Source organism: Ostrinia nubilalis, chromosome 7 (genome assembly GCF_963855985.1).
Source record: "Ostrinia nubilalis chromosome 7, ilOstNubi1.1, whole genome shotgun sequence".
NCBI lineage: Eukaryota > Metazoa > Arthropoda > Insecta > Lepidoptera > Crambidae > Ostrinia > Ostrinia nubilalis.
In genome coordinates, this window is record NC_087094.1 from 12543658 (window position 1) to 12570112 (window position 26455).

General features: G+C 37.3%; 1 protein-coding gene across 1 annotated transcript in view; it reads left to right on the forward strand.

The window, feature by feature from the left end:
• The first annotated feature begins 6331 nt into the window (after positions 1 to 6331).
• The window catches only part of LOC135073345 (protein sprouty), a 46783-nt gene continuing 26659 nt past the window's right edge, over positions 6332 to 26455 (forward strand). Inside the window, exon 1 of the mRNA XM_063967496.1 lies at positions 6332 to 6489. The gene's annotated coding sequence lies outside the window, so the exon portion shown is untranslated. The remainder of the gene's footprint in view (positions 6490 to 26455) is intronic.

The window sequence follows — 26455 nt, forward strand, 5'->3', positions numbered from 1 at the left end:
CTGACACTGTGTAGGTTTATTGTCGACACGAAAAGAAGAAGAACACTGCTTGCTCTTGTATTAATAAATTCGTTAATTACGCAAAACAGAGTTGTCGAAAACTGAAATAGCTGAAAACTAGAACAGTTTTTCACAAAATAAAGTTACCTACCTACTTAAGAAAGTATTCAACTTCAACTGATACATACACTCGCGAGCAAAACTATGGAATCACTTACATGAAGTTGTTTCCACGCGATCTTGTGTACTAACGAATTTGTTAGTAACAAAAAAAGTGGCAGCATTATAAAGATTAAACTTTTACCTTTAAATTGATACCAAATTAATTTAAATCACACCAGTATTTAAAAAGATATCGCGGCTGATGTGAAGAAGTAAGGAAAAAGACATGTATCAACTGTTTGATACGTCGCGAGTTGCGGCCCATTTACCCCCTATAAAAGCACGTGTTTTCGGATTTTTGCTTTCACACGTTGATCCATACACATCTCAGCTTCTTTTGACACTTTACCTGAGATTCTACACCTTCAGCAGCAGCACAAATCCTTGCACTATTGCAAGAAGGGCTCAGCCAGCGGGCTGTCTCATGTCAGCTCCACATAAGCCAGTCCTGGGTTTCGAAAGTTTTAAGACGCTTTCGGGAGACTAATGGCTTTATCCCGGAACCAAGTTCTGAACAGCGCCAGTGCACATCGCAGAAGGATGACCGTTTTTTCATGTCAACCTCTCTATGAAATCGTCATTTGACTGGTATCGACGTCCAGCAAGAGCTCAGAAATGTTCGTAGGATAGCTGTTAGCGTGTGGACAGTTCGTCTAAGATATAAGCAATAGAATTTGACCCCAAAAAGGCCTGCCACAGGCTCGAAACTGACGGCAGGTCACATCTCGATGGGAAGTCGAGCAAGCCACCCCCATAAGCCACTGTTTCAGCGAACCAGCACTGCACAAATCGCTCCCCAGGCTGCCTATAGACCCGACCTCTTCAACTGCTGCACTGCAAACACAGTCTGCATTCATCGGAGAACAAAACTCGCCTCCATTACTCGCCTACCCATCAAAATAAATGCGAGTTAATTGAAAGCGTGCTTGTCGGTGACCTGCCGTCAGTTTCGAGCCTGTGGCAGGCCTTTTTGGAGTCAAATTCTATTGCTTATATCTTAGACGAACTGTCCACACGCTAATAGCTATCCTACGAACATTTCTGAGCTCTTGCTGGACGTCGATACCACTCAAATGATGATTTCATAGAGAGGTTGACATGAAAAAACGGTCATCCCTCTGCGATATGCACCGGCGCTGTTGGGCGCCGCCGGCGCAGAACTTGGTCTCGGGATAAAGCCACCAGTCTCCCGAAAGCGTCTTAAAACTTTCGAAACCCAGGACTGGCTTATGTGGAGCTGACGTGCGACAGCCCGCTGGCTGAGCCCTTCTTGCAATAGTGCAACGATTTGTGCTGTTTCTGTAGGTGTAGAATCCCAGGTAAAGTGTCAAAAAAAGCGGAGATGTGTATGGATCAACGTGTAAAAGCAAAAATCCGAAAACACGTTTTTTTATAGTGGGTAAGTAGGCCGCAACTCGCGACGTATCAAACAGTTTATACATGTCTTTTTCCTTACTTCTTCACATCAGCCGGGATATCTTTTTAAATACTGGTGTGATTTAAATGAATTTGGTATCAATTTAAAGGTAAAAGTTTAATCTTTAAAGTGGTGCCACTTTTTTTGTTACTAACAAATTCGTTAGTACACAAGATCGCGTGGAAACAACTTCATGTAAGTGATTCCTGATTCCATAGTTTTGCTCGCGAGTGTATTTACACATCTTACACTTACGCCCGTATTCACAAACATTACTATGAGGACGAACCAATCTCAGAGCTCTATTCAACGCTGTGCTTTCGATATGCTGCTTCACTCAAGCAAGCATCGTTTGTGAATACGGGTGTTAGATGTTTTTCAATTGAAAGCTACATTTTCATGAATTTTAATATCGACTGAGTTTCTTGCGCTGTTTATCCAATCCTAAGGCTGGGTTGGACCATCTTACTTTAACTTTGACAAACGTCAAGTCAAACTCCATACAAAAAAGACCGGTTATCGTTATAGTTACGGTCAGTTAGGTGGTGCAAGTCAGCCTTATTGTCCCGTAGCAGTGGTAGGTTTAAAGCACAAATATTGGGACGCGTAAAAGCGCTTTTTAAAAGCTTACTTGCAAAAAATAAATGAGTTTTAAAGTAATATAAGGGGTTAATATAAGTACGAGTAGGTATCAATGTTACTTTTCTCTACATTGTTGTTTTTCTCTACCTTGCCAATAAAAAAGGGTTAGGTAAGTAATTGTCCTCGGAAGTTACAGAATATTGCAGTTCCATCAAGAGAAGTTTATAGGTGATTCTCGAACGTTGTATTTAACAACATCCCCGTGACTGAATATCGAATTCAGGTAAGAGGAAATGTAGGTACCTAGTTTATTTATAGATGAGACCTAGTACGCATGATAGGATAGGTGGGTTACCCGGGTCCCACACCGTTATTGATTACCGATGCATGGGCGGTGCACATTCGGATGGCTACGGATATTGTTGCCTAGTGTAACATAATTTGGAGCGAAGTTAAAGCTGGGAAATTGGCTGGAGACATTTTCGGATGGAGGTGGGATGTATTTTGTAGAGTCGTATTATCATCCTATGTCATACGTATAGTCGCACTAGCACGTAATCGCGAACCAAATGATAAATAGCAAAAAAAAGAACGGATCTTCATTCTGGTGCAAAATTATTTGAATGAGAGGCCTATCAATTTGTTTGAAAATATTACTATGTGGATGATAGAGCCGATAAGTGCTCAGCTAGTATAAATACACACAGCCGATAGTTACCTACATATTATTATTATTGGACTACATACACATATTATATGAAATGAATTAAATTCAAATGGATTAGTGAACAATCTGCCATTAGCATAATATCTAAATGGAAGTTATAGCATGAAATGCAATGCCTCTATTATCATAATAGCTAGTTTATTAGTTATCGCGTGGAGCTTAGGATGACTTAATAAGCTGGGCCCACCCAGGTTCGCCATGTTTGCCATCAATATGATCCGGAAGGTCATCATGCCCCATACCATGCCCCTGAGAGACCAATGCCGGGCCAGCTTGAGCTGACTGGGAGGGGCGAGCCTTTAGGTACCGCTCCACTTTCTTAACTGCGTTTCCTTATGCCATGGCATTATGCAATCTTCAATATCTTCAGTTTCCAGACAGAAGTTTGTATAAAGATTCCTGTGGCAAATTCTGCGAGGTATCTATGAATGGTAGGTGAGTGTAACTTAGTGGGATATTGGGTGATTTTGTTGTTTTTTCGCATGCAATTTCAGGCTGTAACTATGGTAACTGAGTCTGTGTGGGTGGAGGGGTGGCGTTTTCAGGGTCTAGGTCACGCCCAGGCGTGCAGCGCGCAGGCGCGGGCTTCCGAGCTCAAGCAGGAACCGCTGAGCCTCAGAGCTGAGGTTCCTCGGAGCCATGCCGCTTTAGCCCACCTCCGGTAGGGCTGGGAGCCCGCGACCGCTAAGAACCAGTGTGCAAGTGAAGTAAAAAGTGCAGTCTTAAAACACCTTATCCGAAAATAAAATCAGTTTGTAACAGTCGAGAAAAAATAGCATTCTACAAAGACCGCATCCGAAATTGAAACAGTGTGCAAAGGTAAAAATATTGCAACCTATAAAGACCGCATCTTAAAATAAAACTCAGTGTGCAAAAATCAAGAGCAAGTCCGTAAAACACCGTATCCGAAAATAAAATCAGTGTGTAACAGTCGAGAAAAAATTGCAATCTATAAAGACCGCATCCGAAATTAGAAACAGTGTGCAAAGGTAAAAATATTGCAACCTATAAAGACCGCATCTTAAAAATCTCAGTGTGCAAAAATCAAGAGAAAGTCGCAATCTAAAATTGTAAATAAGTATAATATCAAGTGTAATAAATGAAGTGATCCAATCTCATGTGACAATAGTGATAAAAACATAAATAAGTGTAAAAGTAAATACATTTTTAAGTGTTAAATTAAATTAAAGTGTAGGAATTCTAAATTGAAGTAGGTAACTTCGTAACGTAGATTATTAAAAAAAATTAATTATTTCGTCCAAATAGTGTTAGTTAAATTATTTAATAAACTATTAGAACCTACACGAAAGACTTATACGCTACACAATTTTACTGACGATGTTTCAGGTAAGAACTTTTTGTAATTAATTTAGAATTTAATTCTATGCTTTTATTTGGGATGTTATTGACCTGAAATACACATACTCCAACCGTTTAATTATCTGCAGAAGCAATAAAACACTTGTAAATTATTACATTCTTAATAAATATACCTAATCGTGCCATAATTAAAAAATAGTTTGATATCATTAAATATTAGGCATCATATTACGAAACTAATATACAATCGAATTCCAACGATATGGTACACAAGTGGATGGGGAACGACTTTTTGGACCGGTTATTATACTTAACATAAATACAATTTAAATATCAATGGCCTATAGATATGGCAATAGGCTTGTCACCTGTCATGTTTGGGCCATTCTCCTTAACGAACATCAGAATACCTCTGATGAGGTCTTCCCACTTATTTCTCAGAGCAAACAGTTAACTACCGCTCTACTTACAAGAACTCGAAATTCGAATTCAAAAGCCGACTTATGCCGAAATAAAACAAATGATTGAAGAAAAATATTTGTAGCAATGCGATTAAGAATACCTAGGTACCTACTTAGTACACCTGAAAAAGAAAATTCGGCTTCTAAATACAAGAATGTCAACAAAACAAGAAAATTTAAAAAGGATCTTCCTTTATTTTTCTATTTTTTCTACTCATCGGCTAGTGAGTTTTATTTCGAGGTAGGCAGTAGATAAAGTTACCAGACCATTTCATTGACAGTAACTAATAACCCATCAAAAACAATACTTGTCAAAAAAACCAAGTCTCGCAACTCAGTTGTTCTACGGTAAAAAGTTGTGAGATCCATGTAATACCAAGTCCAGGCCAGGAAATCTTTAACGTTTTACATAAATATATTGACTTGGCCATCGCATGAAAACACGTGTAAATTAAATTATTTAGTGCGATGGCCAAGTCAATATATTTATGTAAAACGTTAAAGATTTCCTGGCCTGGACTTGGTATTACATGGATCTCACAACTTTTTACCGTAGAACAACTGAGTTGCGAGACTTGGTTTTTTTGACAAGTATTGTTTTTGATGGGATCTCATTTCTTTTTGTATTTTGTAGACAGCAGTTATGTATCTAGAAAACTGGACCGAAATTGAAAAATTTTACTCGACTTGGCGGTTGCACTACCGTGCCCCCAAATCTCATTTCTTTTTGTATTTTGTAGACAGCAGTTACGTATCTAGAAAACTGGACCGAAATTGAAAAATTTTACTCGACTTGGCGGTTGCACTACCGTGCCCCCAAATATTTTAGTTTTTCCTTGATTCATACACCAAACACTACTTATATTCCAAATTTGAAGCTTCTAGGTCTGCTAGAAGTGCCTTAGAATTTTGATGATCGGTGAGTCAGTCAGTGAGTCAGTGAGTCAGTGAGTCAGTGAGTCAGTGAGTGACAAAATTAAGTAACTTTGACCCGTTATAATTCTTAAACTACAGGTTCAAATTGAATGAAATTTTAACTATACCGTGTCTTTACAATGCCTGCATAGCTAATGAAAATTCAGCCTTCTAGTTTTATCCACAACGAAGTTACAGGCGGTCGAAAATGGCCTGAATTGCTTCGAGAAAAGGATGGTACGGCCGTGCCGCTTTTTTGCTCGACTTGGTGGGGGCACTGCCGTGCCCCCAGATTTATAAGGTTTTATGAAAATATTTTCCGATACCGCAAATGGTATTTTCCAGTGCTTTTAATAGGCAAAAAGAGGCAGACTGAATCTGAAAAATTTTTGTAATTAAGAAAGAGAAAGAATTTCTAAAATAGTTCCAGGTAAAACTTATTTATTGAGTTTATGTTTGAAAAGTCTTAGAATGAAAATGAAACTTTCAGATTAAGCATACTTTCTACATACAAAAAAAATGTTTCCTGAAAGTTAGCGAGCCGCGTCCGCTGCTATTCTAAAAGTAGAAGACTATTTTGTCATTCACGCAGAGTCACACATGGCTAATTATTTTTCAGCGGCTATCTGAAATTAGATAATTGTCTAGGCCGCGCGTTCGACACAGCCACTATCGGCTAGACGTTTCAGTATTTTTTCGTACACGTGCTCAGCTGCGCTGGCGTCGTTCATTCATGCGTGGAAATGAATGGGGAGCCGGCGTTCAGCGAGCAGTCCGTTCGGCGCATCGGCGCGGACGCCGCGCCCGGCGAACGCAAAGCGACCGCGAGTTACGTGCTGTGCCTGTGTTGTGCGATACCAACTGGGACTACAGAACTACCTGACACTAACACGGATCCTCTCTTGGTATGTCACTACCATATTTCACCTTGAAACCGAATAACCTACCCACTCTTATACTTATCAAACCTCCTAATTGAACATAACTCATAAGCTCTACACCCGTTCCTTTGAATTAATTGGATGACTAGCACCCAATTCATCCCGTTAACTACCGGTAGTCATAGAAATTTCCTGCGATTACTCATTTCGATTACGTACACGTCTTGATCCGGCGGCGCTGCGTTCACGCCGCTCAGAAACAATCCCAACTAATATTATAAATGCGAAAGTAACTCTGTCTGTCTGTCTGTCTGTCTGTCTGTCTGTCTGTTACGCTTTCCCGCTTAAACCTCGCAACCGATTTTGATGAAATTTGGCATAGAGATAGTTTGAGTCCCGGGAAAGAACATAGGATAGTTTTTATCCCGGTTTTTGAAACAGGGACGCGCGCGATAAAGTTTTTCTGTGACAGACAAAATTCCACGCGGGCGAAGCCGCGGGCGGAAAGCTAGTATAAGTATAATTAAAAGTGCTGGTTCAAAGAAAACGTACTGACAGGAAATTAAAAGTTGTCAGTAAACTAGCCGGGCCGGCGATAGCGGTGTCCCGTTGCAATTAGGTACATTACAGCGACGCGGGCGCAGCGCGGGCGACACTCGACACCGATCGCGGCCCAATACAGGAAGCACTTCTCGACTTGCATGAGGTTTATCGTCGCGGCAAAAGGAGCCTAATGTACCCGACGAACATAACAAAGCTCGTGCCAAATGCACAAAGCAAAAAATCCACAGATACTATTTCACTGATAACAATCGCTGTGAGGGCTACTAAGATATACCGCTTTTTCAGAAGAACAATTCCGTTATCTCCTTAAAAGCCTAATACGACGTGGCTTTTAAAAGTTTCAGACTGTTATCAGAGTGGCTTGGCGCCAGCCACTTTTTGCTGAGGTGATTCTTTCTGTTGTACCAAATCGTTGAAGCTTTGGCTGTTTAAATATCGAAAGCAATTTCAACATTACGTTTTTATGGTATGATGGCCCTGCCCTTACCAAGAATAGACTATTAACCTACGTACGGCATAAACTATTTTTAAGTTATTCAGGGAAAACAGGATGTTGTCTATGAACTTTGAAACACCACAAAATCGATTAACCGTACGGGACTAGAGGTGCCATATCCATCAGAGGAGTCATCTTCCTTCTTGCGTGTATATGTCATAGTCAAAGGTCGATATGCAGTCTCTTCGCGGAATGACTGGTCTATCCTAGGTTTGACCAAGGCCATCAGGCAAACCGCGAAGTAAATTCTTATTTCGGCCTTTGACTAAGTCAAACCTAGAAGTGCCTAAACGGTTCAGTCAAACGTCGAAACTAAAATAATCTGTTTCGGGCTTTGCCTAGTCAATCCTAGAAACGACTGACAGACTCGGTCAAAAGTAGACGGCAAATAGAAAACCAGCCATGTGTGAGTTGGACTCGCTCACAAAGGGTTCCGTGCGACTCTTTTGTTGTATGGGAGCCTCCTTAAATATTTATTTTATTATAATTTTATGATTTATTTTTAAAATGCAACTAAAATTATGTGAATATTTCAAGGGTTCACCTGTTTACGTTTTAATTAATATCAAGTAAAAAACTGCAACAAGTCAGGTTTGCTGTATGGGAGCCCCCCTTAAATATTTAAGTATTTTATTGAATTATTTATTTTTTAAGTGAATGATTCATGAGATACGAGCCTGGTGACAGACAACATTTAGCGAAGTCATAATAATAGGGTCTAAACTCTTTATCCTTTAAGGTAACAGAACTCTAAAAATTAGTCATTAATCAAGATCGATCTAGAAACACTGACAACCAACCTCAGTACTGTATAAGTTTAGTTACTTGTACCTTCTCCTAAAGAAATAGCTGCGCGTGCGCGTGAAAACCGACCGTCGTAACGCCTATGCAAGATCAGAATTAAGTATAGTTTAAAGTCTTAATTGAGGTTTGACTAGTCAAACCCCGATTTCATTAAATTGAGTTTCGACCTTTGCCTGACCAAATTAGTTACTCCTAGGTTTGACTAACATTATTTAGTCAAAGGCCGAAATGTTTGGGCTTTGACTAAGACTTCTAGTCAGACCTGAGGATTGACTAGTCAAACCTAGGAGTGCCGGAACATCGAGGTTTGACTATAACATATAGATTGATTTCCTCTGATTGAGGCTGTAACTGTAAATATTTTCAGATCCATCACATTTTTCATGCGAAACCCAACCCGATTGTCAAGTTCTTTGATTTTTACCAACCAAATGCAGAGTTAAATTCGCGGAACTTGACTTCGCGGAATGACAACAAGCCAACGTTTGTGGCTTCACCCGTCCGTCATCTGCTCCTCTATTTATAAATATATTCAGATAAATTGTCTTTATCTGAAAGAACGATGTGAACATGTTTTGAGATGTTGTCTCCTATCAATCAAATGTTATTAGGACATCATTTGGAAAACATTTCAAGCCCAAAAACCTACTCTATCATCATTACATAGAATAGCCTTTTGATGTACCTATACCTAATTGCGTTGACTCATTTTCTTGCCATATTAACGTCCGGCTGTTCAAGTTTTTCTGTGAATCTATTCTATCGTTAAGCCGGTATAATAAAAGGTAATGTGAAACTATTAAGTATAGGCACTAATACAACAAACAATTAATAAGAATGTATTATCGCTTTCTTGGAATCCATTCAAAGTAATTAAAATTTAATGAACGATTCTGATATCACCCGGATAGAAAATGTCCAAATATGGGATGACATTAGCAGTCGTGCGCGTGACTGCGCTGCGCCGGAGCAGACAACTCTTGGAAGTGCTCATTTCACGAATGACCCAGTTCAAGAGCATTTTACAAGTTAGTTCGTCGTCAATTTGTCCTACCCTTTGTGACAAATATTTCCATCACAATGAAATAAATATAACTACACGATAGCGAAATGAGCAAAATACTTCTACTTCTTATCCAGGGTCGAGTGTTGAAGCCACTTAATTTGTGTAAAAACTTAAGTAACTATTAACTTTTCAAAGATATCGCTAAAGTGAAGTAGGTATAGATAATTAAAAAGATCGTGAGAAAACCAGCATACATGGTTCAAAATGGAGAGCACAATGCATGCGGCTAAATTTTCCATGAAAATTGGTCCGTGTCGTAGCACGAGATTTTTCTCCTCTTGTGATTTACTTTAAGTAGAATCTCATTCTGGGGAACATGATTAAAAAAAACATTGTACAAAGTATTTTCCACGTCCGATTACTAACTATTACAATTTTATTTGATTTGGGACAACGTTGAGCAGAAAATCTTTATCTCAAACGGTGACATTTGTTATCTACTTCGAAGATATCGAATTCAAATAGTCTTCGGGTTAAATAATTTAAAAATAGACCTAGTATCTACTGCCTGAGTAACTTCAGTCCTGGAAGACCAGGGTTCGACTCCAGCATGAGTTTAGATTGCAAGCTGAATAAAATGGTTAGTGCAACCTCTTTCAGACTGATTTCCACTGAGTTTCTAAACTGAAGTACGAATAGTAGCGATTACCAAACAGTCACTACTAGGTTAGTAAACTGTTGAAAACTCTTGAAGTAGTAAAGACTGCGGACACCACGACCTCGATGAGATAAATCTATCAATGAACGAGATAAGGGGCACGTCTCACAGGAAATGGCGCGCGCGCACTCTGAACTCGCAGACGCCGGTATCGCGAATATCATTCACTCCCAATACTTACATAATCTGTTTGTTGACGCAAAATTAGCGGTGCTGAATGGGATTGCGACGTGCTGCCAAATGTCATCCACATAGGTATGCTGTCACAATACAATGTATGAACGAACAAACATGTTACGTAGCTGTAAAGCGGAGTTATCGTGGGATCAATACATATTGTAATGTTGATTTACATTTTTGTAAGCAAACTTTAGTTAAAAGTGACTCTACCTACAACTACATGCATTTAAAGTGTTTCAGGGACTTCGTATTCTGTAAAACCACACATAAAACTTAGGACAAACTAAAAAAAATTGAGATATTTTTATTTTTAAATATGTACCTACTTATTTTACATAGATCGATAATGAAAATTGATAAATAATCTACGTACTTTACCAGTCTACATTATGCTAGTAATAGAACACATTATCTCTATTTTTCAAGTTTTACGATACTCGTAAAACATGCTTTAATTAGAGCAGGTACTTATTATTTGCTTATTAAAGACCGTTACTACAATCGCGTTAAAGTACATCAACCCTAAATTTAAAGGAAGCAGAAAGTTCTTTAGACAAACAATATTTACGTCAAAAATTTTAAAAGGGCCGTGGGTTTTTCCACGAAACTTAACGCTGCGCTTCAGAATTTTTATTAGGAAATTTGATCAAAGTAAAATAGACTTCCGGCACATAAAAAGGACCCAAGCAGAGACATACAATCTGGCTAGAATGTGTGTCTATAATTAGAAATCCGAATGATATCTAGACCCGTGATAAGACACGACACCCGCTATCAGGAACATGGCGTGTAATGCGGTTGATTGCAATGTCACACAAATGTTTACGTAAACAATAGCTTAATCGTTTTTCAACATGAGCTTACAATTTTCCATTTAGATCACGCCAGTTGATTTTTTGATTCAGAATTTGTTGAATTTTAGTGCCTTTTTTCCTGCGATGCGGATTTTGGCACGCGTGCGAATCTGATCCGCGTGCGTGTAACATCACGCTGTTGGTTACACGCAGAACAAAGATTTTGTATTGTGAAATAGAGTTGCGGGCACAATAGGAAAAGCATGAATGAAATAATGAAATCCGCACGCGTGTTGAAATCCGCATCACTGGAAAAGGACACTGTTCTCGTACTTACTCTCATTCAGGTTACAAAGCAATAACTAATATGGATTACTATGCGATTGATGCAGATTAAATGCGAATATTTACTTTAAAAATACATTTTGCTCTTTAAATCGCATACGAGATCGGCCAAATCGTAAAATAACTTTGCGATTGATGTAGAGTAGCTATCGTCTCACAAGAAATGATTGTAGATGATGTGTTTTAGTTTTGTTTGTTTAAAGCTCACTTCACAGAAACCTCTTTTACTATTAATTATTTCAGTAGCCAAATAAAATGTGCTAAATTAACATGCAACTATCTGTTTCCATATTATCGAAGTTATTCATCAGTTTTACTATAAGTAGTAGGTATCGATTGTTGAATGTCAACATAACCAACGTTATTACATAACATTAGCCATATACGCGATAATGTACTTCATTTATCCTCTTATAAGGATATCTAACGGACTCTTACACGCTGATATAGAGCTATGACATTCGTTTCTGGGATATTCCATGCATGATACTTATTTATTATGCAACGTCATGTAGAGACATCGTTTTAAAGACATAAAAAGATACAAACTAACAATACAAAAGTGGATGGAAAATAAAATATTGTACGGGGTAATTAATTTCAGCTTAATATGTCTTTACCTACCAGTTATTTTAAAAGATTACGGATACTTATTAATAGAAAGTGCTATTAAATAACATTTAAGCAAATACCGAAATGAGGTGTTAAACCATTAAATGTAAGGGATTACGCAATTATCTATTACAAGTTGTAATTGTTATTGTAATTTACAACTTTTCATCAATTTATGACATGTTAAATAAGTTTAATGACGCAAAACAACTGCTGTTTGTTTCCAAGTGCTAATGCTTAATTATATACAGAGTGTTTATAAACACTAAGACAGATGAACCAAAACGTAAAATTGAGCTCAGAACATCGGATTAGCAAGTTGAAGTGGCAATGAGCAGGGCACATAGTACGCAGAACTGACGGCCGATGGGGCAGAAAGGTTCTGGAATGGAGGCCGCGTACCGGAAAACGCAGCGTGTGACGTCCACCTACAAGGTGGACCGACGACATCGTAAAGGTAGCAGGGAAGCGCTGGACGCAGGCCGCTACCAATCGATCGACATGGAAAGCATTGGGGGAGGCCTATGTTCAGCAGTGGACGTCCTATGGCTGAAATGATGATGATGATGATGATGATGATGAGCTCAGAACATGCATCTGAGTAAGTACAAGATAATTTTTTCCTGAAATATCATAAGAAATGTAGCATCGTGTAACTAGATTTAGTAAATACGAAAAGGTAGGCTTACATTTCTCATATCATAAACCTCAATAATAAATTAATAAAAATTGCATCTCATTTTAGCACAACGGAAAAAGAAGATAACTCTATGAATGAAGTAAATATGAATAACAAAACTTACAGTTTTTATTATCTGAAAAATATAACCACGACCTTGGTTGGGACGTTATGTCAACTTGTCCACTTGTTCCACACCCTGTATATCGCATGAATCTGTGACATACATTATAACGACATGCAAATCAGGATGTGGGCAGATCGAGCTGTGTATGGCATGTGGTCATGTGCAACAAAATACCTATAGGTAAACAAATCGTTATTTTCAATTTGTGAATTATAACATGTTTGGTGACAAGTAATTGAGAGGTAGGCGTGGGTAAGTGGGCCCACGAAGGACGATCGCCTTATAGCGATCTCATTAAAGCTGAAATATAGCTAAGTTCAACACTTTTGTAAGCGGTAAAGGCATAATAGAGCGATTTTAGTGCGCTCCGATGCACATTGAAAGAATAAGTGCTTAATTCTGTGCAAGTTATGTGATTTTCAGCTTTATATGGGTGACATTGAGGTGCGCATTGCTTACTGTTTATACTGAATACAACAATAATGAAGGTTACTAGTACGTGTAAAGATAAGACTATGCTATTGAGTAGTTTAGTTTGACAGTTTACGTGATATCTTCAGTAAAATTAGGAATCGATGTATCTAATCGGTCTAGAACTAGGGAGCTTAATTTTCATATCATTGTAGGAAAAAGACGCTAGTCAGCGATGGACTTTGCCTTGGACTGTGGAGTCTTAATTAATTAAAGCTATGCATCGCAAGCATTAAATAATAGAAGACCGGACCTATGGCAACAAAATTAAAATTTCGAGTCACATACCTACTGCCTATATTAAAATTCACAATAACCCAGCATTCCATCACCATTGAAGGACGGCCGGCTTTCATGCCTTATCAGCGTGGTTGCATAAGCTGGACTACTTTCCACCTGCCCACCAGCCGTGGGCTCAGCCTTTGGAGAAGGCAGCAATGCATCTGGTTGCGAAACTGAACCATGTAGGCGATCTCTGCCCACGGCCGTTTGTGATTGAAGTTTCTATAAAGGTTGCGCTGCATATGGACAGGATGAGGCTTTAGTGTGAATGGTTGACGGTATTTTGAGGCGAAGTAAGTATTTATTTAGTAATGCAATTGGTTTGAGGGCTTTTCAGAAACTTAACATCAGTACATAATATTGCAAGTCATTATGTTCTTCGGCAAATTAGTTAGAACGTAGGCCTTATATTCTTCGTTGGGTAAGAGTATTATCTTCTTACTCACGTTTTTTTTGATGGTGATGAAAATGTGTTACAATTAGTTGTATTTTCTTCTTGCAGGACATCTTTGGTCTTATTCGCTAATGGTAGTAGTGACTGAGTACTTTCTTGCGCTGCTGCTTCTCAGCACTGGCCCATTTATTGACCCGAAGCAGTGATACAGTGATAGGGTTAAAATACTGGGACGTGTAAAAGTGTTTTTTAAAAGCCTACTTGCAAAAAGTAAATTAGATTTGTGAGTTTTTATTCTTTTGGTTTCTATATTTCAGCTTCATGAGCAACATTTTTGGACATTCGAAGAGCGTGTGTGATCGTAGCGAATGCTCGTCACGGTCCACCATAATCGAGTATGGTTCCACGCGACAGTTATCATATAATTAGCCGCGAATTGAATATCAATGCTTAAGCAACGGCAGTGGGCGGAGCCACATTCTCTGAATGGGATACTGGCTAATAAAGCTAAATATTAAGCGGTGTGGGTGCGCCTACGCCGCCTATTGCAATAGGTGCGGAGGTAAAACTTCCTCACGAATTAAGTAAAGCATGGGAGCGATAAGTTAATTCTTAGAATGGACCTGTGGTAATCGGAAATATATTGCGGTATTGTGTTTTGTATTTGTTGGAGTTGATTGTTTTGAGTTTGCACAAACGAAATCAAAACTAATTCTTAAGTTTTATTAGAGGCCGGTAGATCTATTCTCCTAAATAAAACATTGGATACTCATCTTATACATTATATTCCCCTAATTTAGATACAATTCATCACTTAGCACAAAAGCGCGCGGAGTCGTCTCCGCGCGTCCCTCCATTCTAACGTTTGATGCTAGCGTGACATTGACGTATTGTCAATGTCACTATGACAGCATCTCATTGGCCACAACGATACCGTTATTTTAACGTTTTAGATTTTTCATAATTAACAGTTTGAAAAGTGCCCCGTGATCCAATAATGTTTTTATTTATCTTTCCTTATTTAGGTTCTATTCGATGACTGATCCTTTATTATTTCTTGATGTTTCAGCAGATGCTCTATTAGTTCCTGCTTTATGTTTCTTTCTGTTCACTGGCTGTTCATACCTAAGGAATTCCACATAGAAGAATTGAAGTCAAACATTTCAATAATTTTTAGTCCCTGTATTTTAGTCGTCTGGAATTTCTACCTATTATTAGGTCTTTTCCAAGAAAACGTTAGTTGTTGTGCGTGCATGACAATATTTACATACCTTCCTGCATTCCTCTTCTATGGCTCCTAATAATAGCTCTGCTGACAAGTAATTAGGGTTTACCCACGTATTACAAAACATTTTCACAGAATCCCACTCACGTGCTTTTGAAACCCACCTGAGTCAGCGAGGCGACTCTGTGTCTGTGGTTGTTGAGTGACTCAAAACTATGCAGCATGAGTGAATACGTTAACGTTAACGTGATGTCATAACAATGAATAATGACACTGTAAAAATCTTAAATACTTTTCTGTCACGATACTTGATACACTAATTAGGTAATTAAAATTAGGAAAGTTAAATTAAAAAACGGATAATCTAAAACGCTACAAGCTAAAGCTAAAGATAGCATTAGGTATTGGATAAATATTGAAGTAGATAAAATAGATACAAAAAGCTCATTTTACTAAAACCGAGATATGTTTGCTCTACGTCGTAGAGCAGCGGTGGGAACTAGAGGTGGACAAAATCCCGTAGAGTCTACGAGACTATTCCCACTGCAACTCCATGTTTGCTCTATTTTAAAGAAAAACCATACATAATTTATTTAATGATTCGATGCACTTAGCTGTCAAACAAACTTCAAATGACTCTTCAGTCTGGTTTCCCTGTCTGGTCGCAAACCTCTAAGACAAATATTCTGGGATTCCATTAACATTAGCTATTCGCATTCGCATCATTCATCACATCCCAAATGGATTCCTGAATCCCTGGTCATGATCGGTGGAGCAGGACAGACAGAGCCGGGACGCGCAACGATGTTGACACGGAAACGCGTCGGCGCCCGCGCATTGGAGTAAACCAGATAAATGCATGTAGTCGGTCTAGAACTCTAGATGTGATATCTCGTATAAGAGTATATGAAAACTATCAACTTTTAAGTAGAGATAAAAATAAATAAGTACATAAGAAACGAATGTGGGTACGTAGGTAACTTACGAGTCGTTTCAGGCAAAATGAAGTGTAAAGTAGAAAACATAAGAGTTATCACTGAAAATACCTAGCTACGTATGTAAGTATTTGACAGCATCAAACACGTAGTTACTTTACCAAAAGAGATTAATCATATTATTATGTCTCATCTAGCCCGAGATGCGTTAGCTTACATGAATCTATTGCGGTGTTGGATATGTAGAACGTGATGATATTTCATATCTTCCTAGTTATGGGAGATCAATGGTGATGCGATTAAATATAAATTTACAAAATGCAAATGCGAGCACAGACCACTAGACTGCTTTCATTTACAAATCGGGGAAATATCAGGTCGTTCAAAATAACTTTTTTTCCTCCACTCAAAATGTTTAAAATAAAAATATCTTTGTAATCCATTCATCGCGCTTAAAACATCACGTTTTTATCAATTTAATCTGTCTCGAATACTCTTAATTGTATGTATATTTTATTAGAAAACTAATAATTAAGCTCGTTGCGCCGTTTCGCCGGTGCTCTCACCGCTCGTCCCGGGATGCGCGTGCGCCGATTCCCGCAACTGCTCTATAAATCATTTAGCTCTCACGTGCCCCTCACGGCGAATACTTGTGCTTTCCACGCGTGGCTTTTTATTTTCACCAGACTACAGAAAGGCGGATGCTGCCTACATTTGTATGAATGAATGCCAATTTCAATGGATTTGTAACTTTACTTTGTTTATAATGCTGAGGAAATGTTTTATGTGCAACTGTTGTCATGAGGATGATGTTATTGTCAATTTGCCACAAAAACGAATCGTCATAGGAAAATTCATATATCATTCGTCACACTTCATAGATATTTCGTGACAAATTGACAATAATGATGAGCTTTTTTAAAGCCCACACAGCTTTGAGCTTTACTCGATAAGTGATGACGATATCCGACAATATTCGCCAAGAGTGAACTGAAACTGAAGAATATACACTGAAAAACGCTTTTTGCATATTTTCCGTTACTTATGTCTGTATATTTGTCTCATCTTCGAAAGTTTGGTTATATTCGTTAATACAGTACACTAATAACAAAGTTAGGTTTTGTGTTTTCAGATTTTTTTCTGAAAATGAATAAAGTGAACGAAGCAAAAATTTTATTTTTGTATATAGACAAAATAGTAAACTATGAAAGTTACTGAATAGGTTATCTTTAAGCATAATTAATGTATATTAGCCGTTTTTATGATGGAAAGCTACAAATAGTTATGCGATTTAATAAAACCAGTATCAGTTACTTGGAATGTTACTGGAATTGTAGAGCTCATTAATGAATAACTAGCCACGTCAAAAAATAAGTACTTTATTATACGACTTGTTTCTACACTTAATAAGTAATAAATTAACAAGAAACAAAGTGAGTAAGCTCCACTGGATTACTGAATTAACATCAACGACTCTACAATGTTCGTAGTTCTGCGTACAGCCAGCAGAGGGCGCCACTGGTTGCGCAGTGAATTAGGCAACGATTCACAACTTCAGCATACAGCCTTAGCTGTTTATTGCATAAAGTATCCTTCGCACTTATGAATGAAAACTCGGTAGAGCCAATGAAGTATGCTCTTAGCATCAATATCGTCATTCATCTATGACTAATGTCAGAAACCAATTGGCGTGAGTAAGTACGAATCATTCGTAACAGCTATCAGTGTCTGTTGAACAAATTATGTGTATTTGTTTGTCTTGATAATTCGATTATTTGTTAGGTTATGATTAAGTTGTAAAATGTTATGCTGATAAGGGGTTGGGAAGCGAATGAATTAACGCATTGGTGACCTGTATCATAATCAGAAAAAGGATTGGGTGTAAGTAAAGTTCCAATATTTCGGTGAGGCAGGGCGCAGGTCGTCGACCGCACTCTTCGACGGTCGGTGCGTGCTATTTCCAGGCGCGAGAGCCGAACGCGCCCGACTCGGCCCGATCGCGCGGTGCGCGCACGCGTAAACAAACAACATGGCGGAATTGTCATTCATTAATTCATTCATAAACGATCATTGTATTTGTCAAACTATAATTAATTAACTTTAGAAGCATCGCAAAAGTACGCGCTGTCCTATCCAGCTCAATCATGTTTTAATTTTAATTTAGTAAATCAGGAAATTCGTATTTTCTAAATTGGACATCCGCACTGTGAACCAAAACCCCATTCTAGCTGGACAAAATTATTTAAGGCTTGTAATAGGTCCTATTTGCTTTAAATACTCTTACTTTGATATGATATGTTAAAAAAAAAGCACAGAAAGCTTTTAATTAGGATAAAACCAAAAACCAGTATACGCTGACCCACTTTATCAAACATTTTGTACGTGTATGGAGGTCTAGTTAAACTGGACTTGTAAGTTAAGGTAAATTATTGTGTTTTTATGCTGGTGCTCGATATTTTAACAGCTTGACATTAGTTCTGTGAAAGTATTGGGTTATAATGCTAAACTTAAGCCTTAGTTTTCTTATAAATGGCTATTAATAATAATGGAAATTAAATAAAACGATAACAATAATAATGATACTACTTATATTTATTGTAATTTGACTTATTCGGAGTCATCACAACAAATCAATTTAAATTCTGAAGTGGACATGTTTTCAAGAACGTTACTCTGTGCAAAAAGTAAACGTTCAGCAGTTTTGTCAAGGATTGCCTGCAACTTAATTTCTGCCCGTGTTTCGTCAATATAAATAGAATCTTGAACAGGATAACAATTTTTTTTTTGCCTTTTGTACTTTACTATATGACGGAAATACATTGTGACCTACTTTAAGTGCCCATTTTCTACTTTTTTTGTATATGTAGCTAGTACACTTAGCATCGATATAATAAGCTAACGCTTCGTCATTAGTCAAACACCGTTGAGAGCTAGATACTGAAAGTTTTTTCTTCACCTCGCCTGCTTTTTCAGGACTTTCAGTTACATCTTTAATTATATTTGCTACATCACGTTTTCCTGATAATCTTGATGATACCTGGGCGGCCATTACTAATTCGTCAGTACTGCGGGACTTAATCAAATCATCAACGCGTCTTCTTTTTGTTTTACACGAGGCTCGGGCAAAGTCAATCTTCGGGCGACCAGGACTAGGAGTAGATTGACTTTCTGATGATGATGTGCATGGGTGCAAAATATGTGTTACTGTAAATTTAAAGTTCTCACCACTAAGCCATTCCACACCAATCGGCCTTGTCTCAAAATAGTCCCGAGTTTTACCAGACTGAACCCATTTTTCCCCTAATTTTGCGTTTATCCGAGTTAAATTCTTTTTAATTTTTCGTAAACAACACTCCGTAGCGTCTTTTAACTCGAATCTAGCTATTAAATAATCTAATAGTCCAGAAGTTTTATTGTTTTTTGTGTGTTTTAACCACTCCTGATAAAACTCACTTCGCGTCACCTCCACTACGTTTTCTACAAAAAAAACAAAGTTGTGCTTTAGTGTGCTGTCTACAACCTACTATTTCTTGAAGCTAACATATGTGGCTACTTCATATAAAAAATCCAGCCCGGGGACATGAGGGGTAATGTAGTTCCCGGTCTCGCAAATACAAAAAAACGTAAAAAAATACTAATTTTCAATTTATTTCGACATGTATCTTAATTAATTAATAGGTATTAGGAATAACTTTTTAGTTTAATATGTAACACATACCTTCTAGTTCACGATCCATAACAAAAATTTTCACAATTAACTTAGAATTAGTCAGGAGACACTGATATATCAAACGCAAGAAAGTGAATGATTTCATCGTAAAATACTCACTTGTTCAAGTTTGACTTAGAATTACTAAATTATCGGAGGGTATTTGCTAAAAATAATGACTGAACCCTTTCTTCTGGTTATTAAGCTATCGTTTTTGATAAACCAATCAAAGATCGGCGATGACCCTTTTTGTCCAGCTAGAATGGGCTTTTGGTTCATAGTGATCCGTTTGATGCGGTCGTTCATTAATGCGGATCAAAGGAGGGAAAACCACTATGTTTTAGGTGTCGCGATGACAAAAATATTGTTGATAACCATTGATTGGCCTAACTATTACGAAAGATTCTGCCAACGAATGCTATTTGCTATCGTGTAGGTTGAACTGCTGCGTAGATCTTGTCATTAATGTTATAAATTATTTGGCGAACAAAACAACTTTATTTTTGTCTTCTTTTATTTTATAATGGCTGAAATTTATTTTCAATGTAGGTGTGTAAACATCTTTATTTTCATTTTCGCTCGACAAAAAATACAATGTCTTTTGTTTAAACTGTGATGATGGATATAATGATTGGAAACTGTTTAGAATTTCTTCATCACGTACCTACTTTATAAATTGTCAGAATCCGACTCTACATCTACGCATTGACGGTTTTACGTAAAGACCTCTTGCGTCTTTTATGAAAACCTATGTAGGACCCTACTTTATAACTTTTTATTTGTTTTTCTTCTAACTAAAGTCACAAAATTGGTGTCAGACCTAACGAGCATTATTATAGACATCATTAGCGTCTGGCATGGATCAATCGGAACTACACGACTCCAAAGCACAAAATCATGGGAACTAATCTAAAAAACCTTTTTGTTAAAGTAAAAATCAATTCATGGTTTACCAAAAACGGATATGACGACATAGTGAATATTATTACGCTAAAATTAGGTATAATTATCATGTTTTCATAAGCCGGCGCTCTTGAAACATACCTAACCAAAGTTCGAGATAAACCCGGTAACCTCTCGTTTTGTCTCGTTTGTACAATCAACCAGCGGCACGTAAACCTACCACTAAATGGCTGATTTTTTAAATAGATTGTGTGAAATGTGAAATATAAGGTTCGAAATCTTCGAAGTCTGTCTTTAAGAAAAAAACAATTTTGATAGGTGGAATACAGTATTACTTACATAATAAGCGTTTAAAGTAGAAAACGGTGTCTTTTTAAACATTTTAATTTTCATTAAAAAAAATTTCAATAAACCTTTCATTTAAGTACGAATAACTATAAAAATCGTCATTGACTGACTTATGCTTAAACATATATTTGTAATCCATAGTAATAGCGTCTGATGCCTAATGAAATAAAATGTACGAAAAAAAAGATAGAATAGAGTTTTGTGCGGTACCTAAACCAACTTACAAATCATGTCTGTTATTCTATAACGACAAGAATAATAAAAACAAATTAATTCAGGATCCAATTACGTCTTACGTTTGTCTATACAGATAATTACATTACAATTATTATAAGCGATGTTGGCGAAGAGAGCGCGACGCTATGAAGGCAGTCTCTGTAACACGACACAAGGGTCCGCACTTATGGCATTGTATCCTAGGACAATATGACATGCATTGTGTAATTACTAAATTAGATACTATGATGAGATGATTTTATGCTTAGTGTCTGGGACCTGCTTGGTATACCTTTGCATCAATTAAATTATTAAGCTTCACATTATAAATAGGATTTGCATCTTTCAATTGACTAATAAAAATAATGTAATCTATTATTTTTAATATTCTGTCAAAGTCAAAGATCGAACACAGCACCAAAACTTATAAAAACAGACAGTATCCCGCCTGATCACTTACGAGTGACAGACGACAGCTCAATACTGGCTTATTCATCACGGTTCCAAATTCAAAATTTGAAAAAATAAAAGACAATATCCCGGACGATCCCGGAAACCCCGGAGTCCTGGCGACCATAAGCGGCACATGTGCGCAGCATATTCGGCGCTTTGTGCCAACTCCTGACCATGTGGCTGACGGAACGACACGCTTTTTGTCCCATTTTTTGTATTGAAAAAACAGTGAACACATATCCTGATTTTCGACTGTACTTGTTAATTGAAAACTGACCAGTCGGCATGAAATCATTGTTGGATTTAGAATTTAGAATCAAATGAACAAAAAAGTTAAGGAGTTTTAAAAATTATCGTCTGTTATCCTTGATTTTTTCTTGATCTCTACATTTACTTATCATCTTTTATGTGAAGTGAACTCTGCTTAGTTGTAGTCTGCCACAATTTACCAAACTTTGGCAATACTTACAATATCTTTATGAAATACATTACGAGTAGCGAATGAAATACAACAGCGTTTCCGTCGTAGGTGCTACGGTAAAAGCTCTATAACTCAACGTACTTTTTTGCTACAGTATTGTCTTGCTCTTTTCAATTAAAAATTTCCTGTTCTTTTGCTTGTTTCTTAGCGGTATACTAGCGCCTAAACTCTGCCTTTCAACTTGCGTTTCTTGTGATTACATATTGCTCCATCAATCTATCTATTTATCAGATTTTCCTAAAGAGGTTCCAGGAGTTCCTACCAGCATTAGATCTGTAATATTACAAGACAAACTGATAACAGCGTACTGCGCAGCGGCCACGTGGCCGTTGAATATTTGCCAACGGCTGCTTCCTGTGCGCCGCGCCTGCGCGTCTGCGTCTACCAAAAGCTGCGGCTACGTCACGCAGGAGCGACACGGATGATTCGTAAACAAACACATTCTTATCACGTGATCGCTGGTGATCGTAGAACACACGGCTGAAACTGATACTTGCTGTTTAAAACTTGTGACTTGAAGTCACATGACTAATCATCTTTGACATTTCGTTAATACCTACTCACATGAATAAATAAATTATATTTATTGAATTTAAATTGACATCAAGATATTTCATATTTCATAAACATGCATGAAAAAAGTTTACAAATTTCAATGTGCTAGTCTAGCCCTTTCCCAGGGTAATTAATGTAATGTAATGTAGATTCGACTCAGCATGGTTTCTCCATTCTTAGATAGGTAGCGCTAATTATATCTTGCAACAAGGTTAGCTTTGCTTAGTTACCTATCTAACCATCCCGCTGTGAATCGCTATCTGCTGTTTTCGTAGCCATTCTTACAATGTTTATTCATAACTCATTCTTGAAGAAAAGAATTAAAATGTAATATACAATCTATTGTATAACTGCCTAATACGAGTAATATAACAGGCAGAACCTTCTATAACAAACCATGAAAAGCATAGCTCTAGCAAGAAATAAACTGCTATTTAAAAAGTAAAAGAGTAAGGTAACAAGAGTGAACCCAGCGGGTCCACGGCGTCGTGACTCGCCCCAACAAGAGCGGCGCGCGCGCACCCTTCACGCGTCCGGTTACGGTTGCTATCAACTCATTGTGGCTCTACAAGGCAGTTATAACACGAGAAGCTTTGACCTGGGGCATCGTGAATCTGAGAACTTATACACGAAATCTATACGACCTGAAATTGTTTAAATGTTGATGTCTTCAAAATCACGAAAATCTTGATTTTCAGGAAGGAAGATTATTCATTTTAATCAGAAAATATCGACTTCATCAGTGTCGCCAAAAACTTGCAAATTAATGTTTTGTTTCAATTATGACATTTAGGTACATGCTCATAAAAAGGAACATTTTAATATTTGCCTCTGCATACTATGTAACACCATTTTACTTCTTTTTCACGTGAATAAAACACAATTTATTACATTACATACTGAAAGAATGTTTACATCATATCTGTAATGGTTACATCATACCTGTAGCTTTCGGAGCTTCAGTTCTCGGAATATGCTGAAAATGCACATATTATTTGTTAATATTTTTCCCCGTATACATTTTTTACATACATCCCATGCGATTCTTTGAAAAGTTGACAAGTTCCGCGAAATGTTTATCTAATTTAGTGATTCGAGGACCATCGCAAATATGTTTGGATTTTCCTGTTTGGCTGAACATATGGGATATATCACTTTAAGATATTACATAACGCCGGCAAGTTTCAGTGCTTCGTCATCGTTACATGGACAAACAATCGAGCCAACATACCCTTAAATCGTCCTCTGTAACATATTTGACATTGCTGTAACTCCGATGTACAGTCAAGAGCAACATTTCTTGTCACATATTGAGCCTTATCTCACGAAAATAAGGTTGAGGAGCTGTCAAAAGTGGACGCATTTTTGTGCCCTTGATTATACTTCAAGCAAGGAATTGGAGTTCCGCGTAAGGCTTGGCCTTGGTGGCTGTTGATCAAATGTTTTTTCTCATCGTCGCGCAGCGTGGCGACAGATAACACATTGTGTCGTGTTATCGGTGTAAGTAACCAATACTCAGCCTAGGTACCTAATGCCTACCATGTTCGCGTGTTCTCACAATACAACCAACTACATATTTTCAAATAAACCATTATAAAAAAATGAGGGTCACGCATTCTTATCTGAAGGATAGGATCTTCGTACAAAATTTATCTAAAGTTTGATTTAAACTTTATACTCAGCGACGACATCATATAATTAATACCAGTTTTATGTAACCTAACTTTAATGACTTTTCCACAATCATCTTTATTACAAGATATTGATCTCGTTGATGCTCCCTTAGTCGCTAATGTTTTGCAAAAACCAACACAAATATAAAAGCGCATTCTCTTTTCAAATACATCCAATGCACTTGTTTAAAAAAAGGTTTAAATTGATCCGTTTGCTCGTTGCATAGAGTCTCTTGCGCATGTGTGCGCTCTGTGCCCCACACACCCGTGCGCATAGGCTTAACGGAGGACGCAATTATGATGATTAAATGAAACTGGTTCTTCGGCCGCTCGCTGCCGGGACGTCGATGTGTAGAAGACATTCTACTCGACATACAACGCGGAATACTACTTCACTCTCCATAACGCGTAGGAGGTAAAGCTCAATTTTGAAACTCTAGAATCTTGTTCATATCGCGCACGTGTACAGTCAGCGTTATATAGGAACTGATACTGTGGAAAATATACGAGTCTATTTTTTCAATAGTTTCAAAGTTTTCAATAGTTATACTAAGACCAAGATTATTGGAATGGCGTTTATTAGTGTAGGTGAAGTTGTCACTGGAATAATGCAGAACAAAAATGTAGTTACATTATTGATATAATGTATATGTCAACCCTTTCACATTGTCTGTATTAGAAGTGGGTTCACTATATCAGTCCAGCAGTCACTGTACACAGAAGTCACTCTGTACTTTTCCTCCTTTTAAGTTCAAACGCTGGTTGATACTTTTCATAGTATTTATTGAATAACTTGTACAACAATATTACTCATCAGTATTACACAATTACATTTCGGCAGAATAGTCCGTTCGACACGATAGTTCACCAACGACTGCCCGCCATTGACCCCAAAATGCTAACGTGGTTTTCGCTACAGTGTGATCGGAAGCGGAAACCCCGGCGCATTTTGATATAAATTATTTCTTATTATAACAATGTTCTAAAAATATTGTAATAATCATTATTTTAAATAAAATTGATATTAACATTTTACTGTTTTGATTTTAATTTATACAAGACTACAAATCACAACATGAGATCACAAAACCGGAAGTGCAGTGTAAAATTATCATAATGAGACAATTAAATGGACACTGAAAGTTATTGCTTAGAAAACATTAATAATATTATTAGACAGTCTAACTCAAGTATATTATTATGTATAACCTAACAGCTCGGCCATCCTGTAATGCGCGAGTCCCATCGCGTTACTCAAGAAGAAATAAACACTAAAAAAAACACTAGAACGAGTATTCTACATTAAGTACCTAATCATAACTCGATTTTACACAATTGAAATTAATGTGCAACATTATATTCCTTATTTTACTATCCATCCATTCTATAAAGTTTTGTATAATAATATCACTATATAGGTAACTATAACATAACTATTAACTAAACTATACTGTAATCCATTCATATTAATGAGGTTTACAATTTCATGCGTACTTAAAGAATAATATATCTGCCTCTTTGCATATAAAAATGTACAATGTATAAATATTATCTTTTTTTTGTATTACAAATCGTGTCGTTTGAGTAATTTATTTCATTAGTTTAGCAAATTATTAGCTATGCGTGTGGTATCAGAAATTTATCATTTTTCATTCTATTCTACAATTGCTATCATTATCTATACTATTATTGTCATCATCGTCATCATCCCCATCACTTGTACAACTGTCAAAATTTCGATCAAAACTCATCCAAGGTTGAATTTTGTAAATGGCCGCTACGCCCTCGTAACCACGAACCCATCATGCCCAAGAACCTTAGTAATGCAATAAGGCCCTTAGTATTTGACAACCAACTTTTACGACTGTCCATCATGCGGTATTTGCCTTTCTATTCGAACCAGATCGCCTATTTCATATTTCCTATGCTTATTATTCCGCTCAGCGTCTTTTAGCTGTTGTGCTTCAACGCGTTTATTTATTTCCTCTCTGACCGACTTCAGTTCATCTGGAGATATGAC